Source organism: Amblyraja radiata, chromosome 30 (assembly GCF_010909765.2).
Source record: "Amblyraja radiata isolate CabotCenter1 chromosome 30, sAmbRad1.1.pri, whole genome shotgun sequence".
Lineage (NCBI taxonomy): Eukaryota > Metazoa > Chordata > Chondrichthyes > Rajiformes > Rajidae > Amblyraja > Amblyraja radiata.
In genome coordinates, this window is record NC_045985.1 from 7,636,336 (window position 1) to 7,642,335 (window position 6,000).

Consider the following 6,000-nt stretch of genomic DNA (forward strand, 5'->3'; position numbering starts at 1 on the left):
CGGATGCACCGCACGCTGCAGGAAACCCCGCGGCTTCTCTGCGGCCTCCGATGGGTCTGATCCCCGGGGGTGGGAACGGGGACTCCATCACAGCGCCCTCCCGCATCCACCCTCCACCCTCCACCCTCCACATGTTTGCTGTGTCCCCCACATGGCTTGTGGCAAACTGTAAACGGGACTTCTTATGGCTTTTTTTCAACAATGGCTTTCTTCTTGCCACTCTTCCATAAAGGCCCGATTTGTGGAGTGCACGACTAATAGTTGTCCTGTGGACAGATTCTCCCACCTGAGCTGTGGATCTCCGCAGCTCCTCCATGGCTGCTTCTCTGATCAATGCTCTCCTTGCCCGGCCTGTCAGTTTAGGCGGACGGCCATGTCTTGGTAGGTTTGCAGTTGTGCCATACTCTTTCCATTTTCAGATGATGGATTGAACAGTGCTCCGTGAGATGTTCAAAGCTTGGGATATTTATTTATAACCTAACCCTGCTTTAAACTTCTCCACAACTTTATCCCTGACCTGTCTGGTGTGTTTCTTGGGCTTCATGATGCTGTTTGTTCACTAATGTTCTCTAACACACCTCTGAGGCCTTCACAGAACAGCTGTATTTATACTGAGATTAGATTACACACAAGTGGACTCTATTTACTAATTAGGTGACTTCTGAAGGCAATTGGTTGCACTGGATTTTATTTAGGGGTATCAGAGTAAAGGGGGCTGAATACTTTTACACGCCACACTTTTCAGTTTTTTATTTGAAAAAAAATTAGAAAACCATTTATCATTTTTCTTCCACTTCACAATTATGCGCCACTTTGTGTTGGTCTATCATAAAATCCCAATAAAATACATTTACGTTTGTGGTTGTAACGTGACAAAATGTGGAAAAGTTCAAGGGGTATGAATACTTTTGGAAGCCACTGTATGTGTGCGTATAAATATATGTGTGTGTGTTGATGTGTGTGTGTGTAGATGTGTGTATGTGTAGATGTGTGTGTGTGTAGATATGTGTGTGTGGAGATGATATGTGTGTGTGTAGATATATGTGTGTGTGTAGCTGTATATGCGTAGATATATGTGTGTGTGTGTAAATATGTGTGTACATTTAAGTGTGTAGATATGTGTGTGTGCAGATATATGTGTGTGTGTGTGTGTGTAAATATACATGTGTGTAGATATATGTGTGTGTGTGTAAATATGTGTGTACATTTAAGTGTCGATATGTGTGTGTGTGTATATATACACATGTGTGTGTAGATATATATGTGTGTGTATATATACATGTGTGTGTAGATATATGTGTGTGTGTAAATATGTGTGTACATTTAAGTGTGTAGATATATGTGTGTGTGTATATACACATGTGTGTGTAGATATATGTATGTGTGTGTAAATATGTGTGTACATTTAAGTGTGTAGATATATGTGGGTGTGTGTATATATACATGTGAGTGTAGATAGAAACATAGAAACATAGAAACATAGAAATTAGGTGCAGGAGTGGGCCATTCGGCCCTTCGAGCCTGCACCGCCATTCAATATGATCATGGCTGATCATCCAACTCAGTATCCCGTACCTGCCTTCTCTCCATACCCTCTGATCCCCTTAGCCACAAGGGCCACATCTAACTCCCTCTTAAATATAGCCAATGAACTGGCCTCGACTACCCTCTGTGGCAGGGAGTTCCAGAGATTCACCACTCTCTGTGTGAAAAAAGTTATTCTCATCTCGGTTTTAAAGGATTTCCCCCTTATCCTTAAGCTGTGACCCCTTGTCCTGGACTTCCCCAACATCGGGAGCAATCTTCCTGCATCTAGCCTGTCCAACCCCTTAAGAATTTTGTAAGTTTCTATAAGATCCCCTCTCAATCTCCTAAATTCTAGAGAGTATAAACCAAGTCTATCCAATCTTTCTTCATAAGACAGTCCTGAAATCCCAGGAATCAGTCTGGTGAACCTTCTCTACACTCCCTCTATGGCAATAATGTCCTTCCTCAGATTTGGAGACCAAAACTGTACGCAATACTCCAGGTGTGGTCTCACCAAGACCCTGTACAACTGCAGTAGAACCTCCCTGCTCCTATACTCAAATCCTTTTGCTGTGAAAGCTAACATACCATTCGCTTTCTTCACTGCCTGCTGCACCTGCATGCCCACTTTCAATGACTGGTGTACCATGACACCCAGGGCTCGCTGCATCTCCCCTTTTCCTAGTCAGCCACCATTTAGATAATAGTCTGCTTTCCTGTTTTTGCCACCAAAATGGATAACCTCACATTTATCCACATTATACTGCATCTGCCAAACATTTGCCCACTCACCCAGCCTATCCAAGTCACCTTGTAGTCTCCTAGCATCCTCCTCACAGCTAACACTGCCCCCCAGCTTAGTGTCATCCGCAAACTTGGAGATATTGCCTTTAATTCCCTCATCCAGATCATTAATATATATTGTAAATAGATGGGGTCCCAGCACTGAGCCTTGCGTTACCCCACTAGTCACTGCCTGCCATTGTGAAAAGGACCCGTTTACTCCTACTCTTTGCTTCCTGTTTGCCAGACAGTTCTCTATCCACATCAATACTGAACCCCCAATGCCGTGTGCTTTAAGTTTGTATACTAATCTCTTATGTGGGAACTTGTCGAAAGCCTTCTGGAAGTCCAGATACACCACATCCACTGGTTCTCCCCTATCCACGCTACTAGTTACATCCTTGAAAAATTCTATAAGATTCGTCAGACATGATTTACCTTTTGTAAATCCATGCTGACTTTGTCCAATGATTTCACCACTTTCCAAATGTGCTGCTATCCCATCTTTAATAACTGACTCTAGCAGTTTCCCCACTACCGATGTTAGACTAACTAGTCTGTAATTCCCTGTTTTCCCTCTCCCACCCTTCTTAAAAAGTGGGGTTACGTTTGCTACCCGCCAATCCTCAGGAACTACTCCAGAATCTAAAGAGTTTTGAAAGATTATTACTAATGCATCCACTATTTCTGGAGCTACTTCCTTAAGTACTCTGGGATGCAGCCTATCTGGCCCTGGGGATTTATCGGCCTTTAATCCATTTAATTTACCCAACACCACTTCCCGGCTAAACCCTTAAGAAGTGTGTGAAGAAGGGTTTCGGCCCGAAACGTTGCCTATTTCCTTTACTCCATAGATGCTGCTGCACCCGCTGAGTTTCTCCAGCATTTTTGTCTACCTTAACAATCTTATATGTTTCAATGAGATACCCTCTCATCCTTCTCAACTCCAGAGTGTACAAGCCCAGCTGCTCCATTCTCTCAGCATATGACAGTGTCTGTGGTACTTCATTCTATCAACAAGAATAGGTCTGAAGAAGAGACGCAGGGTTGTAAGCTCTATACACCTCTGTAGGATCATCCCTGGGGAAGATGGGCCGAAGGGCCTGTTTCCACACATTATCTACATCCCTCTCGAAAGTTCCTGATCTCTGCCACTGAAGGCAGTGGAGGCCAATTCACTGGATGCATTCAAAAGCCAAGAGTCAAGAGAGTTTATTGGCATGTTTCCCAGATAGGACAATGAAATTCTAGCTTTGCTTCAGCACAACAGGATATAGTAGGCATGAATACAGAACAGATCAGTGTGTCCCATATACCATTGAATATATAAATACACACATAAACAGATGAAGTGCAATAGGCTGTTATAGTTCAGAGTTTGTTTGAAGTTGAATTTAATAGCCTGATGGCTGTGGGGAAGCAGCTATTCCTGAACCTGGTTGTTGCAGTCTTCAGGCTCCTGTACCTTCTACCTGAAGGCAGCGGGGAGATGAGTGTGTGGCCAGGATGGTGTGGGTCCTTGATGATGCTGCCAGCATTTTTGAGGCAGCGACTGCGATAGATCCCCTCGATGGTGGGGAGGTCAGAGCCAATGATGGACTGGGCAGCGTTTACTACTTTTTATAGTCTTTTCCGCTCCCGGGCGCTCAAGTTGCCGAACCAAGCCACGATGCAACCGGTCAGCATGCTCTCTACTGTGCAGCTGTAGACGTTCGAGAGAGTCCTCCTTGACAAGAGGACTCTCCGTAATCTTCTCAGGAAGTAGAGGCGCTGATGTGCTTTCTTTCGAGAGAGAGTTGGATATGGCTCTTGGGGCTAATGCAATCAAGTGATATGGGGAGAAAGCAGGAACAGGGGGTATGGATTCTGGATGATCAGCCATGATCACATTGAATGGCGGTGCTGGCTCGAAGGGCCGAATGGCCTCCTCCTGCACCTATTGTCTATGTTTCTATGATCCACCAGTAAAGGGCGATCCGCTCTCCGGGTTTTGCCATCTACCCCCATGGTATTCAGAGCTAATTGTGGTCTGAAACACATATTCATCCATGTGTGAGATCGGTGTCTACGCTCTGCTAACTTTTCGCCTTGTGTTTGCCAGCTGGGGGAAGTGTCACTGCATCTGCAGGCTGCATCAGAGCGAGAAGAAGGGTCTCGACCCGAAACATCACCCATTCCTTCTCTCCAGAGATGCTGCCTGTCCCGCTGAGTTACTCCGGATTTTTGTGTCCACCTTCACAGGATGAATGGCTCGACAGACAATAGGTGCAGGTGTAGGCCATTTGGCCCTTCGAGCCAGCACCGCCATTCAATGTGATCATGGCTGATCATCCCCAACCCTGCCTTCTCCCCATATTCCCTGGCTCTGCTATCTTTAAGAGCCCTACGATTTCATTCAATGCATCTTCAGAAGGTGACTCTGGCCTAATTTCGGAATTAAGACATCGTTATTCAATAGACAATAGGTGCAGGAGGAGGCCATTCGGCCCTTCGATCCAGCACCGCTATTCAATGTGATCATGGCTGATCATCCCCAATCAGTACCCCGTTCCTGCCTTCTCCCCATATCCCCTGACTCCGCTATCTTTAAGAGCCCTATCTAGCTCTCTCTTGAAAGTATCCAGAGAACCTGCCTCCACCGCGCTCTGAGGCAGAGAATTCCACAGACTCACCACTCTCTGAGATAAAGTGTTTCCTCGTCTCCATTCTAAATGGCTTACCCCTTATTCTTAGGTCTGTGTGGCCCCTGGTTCTGGACTCCCCCAACATCGGGAACATGTTTCCTGCCTCTAGCGTGTCCAAACCATTAATAATCTTATAATGTTTCAATGAGATATCCTCTCATCCTTCTAAACTCCAGAGTGTACAAGCCCTGACCTCCCATCTACCTCATTGGACACCTTTGAACAATCTTTAATTCAACGTCTATGTTCTCTTGTAGTAAAATTCTTAAGGGGTTGGACAGGCTAGATGCAGGAAGATTGTTCCCGATGTTGGGGAAGTCCAGAACAAGGGGTCACAGTTTAAGGATAAGAGGGAAGTCTTTTAGGACCGAGATGAGAAAATCATTTTTTACACAGAGAGTGGTGAATCTGTGGAATTCTCTGCCACGGAAGGTAGTTGAGACCACAGTTCATTGGCTATATTTAAGAGGGAGTTAGATGTGGCCCTTGTGGCTAAAGGGATCAGGGGGTATGGAGAGAAGGCAGGGATGGGATACTGAGTTGGATGATCAGCCATGATCATATCGAATGGCAGTGCAGGCTCGAAGGGCCGAATGGCCTCTACTCCTGCACCTATTTTCTATGTTTCTATGTTTCTAAGTGTTGTGCCACTATGCTTTGAGTGGGTCAGTGTGTCACACACTATCCTTCCCCCCCTCTGGTTCCCTGTTGACACGCAGCCAAGATTGGTGAAGTGAAAATATTTTCAGGCCAGCTGCGATGATCTTACACAATAGAGAGACTGTTGGGTTTCAGTCCAGGTTTCAATTGGCACAAATCCAAAAGAGAAAACAGCCTCGACTTTGATAAGACACAAAAGTAAAGACAGAGATATAATCTTGGAAATACTGGAAAAACAAACTCTTCCCATTAAACCTACGGTTTCATTCAATGCATCTTCAGAAGGTGACTCGGGCCTAATTTCGGAATTAAGACATCGTTATTCAATAGACAATAGACAATAGGT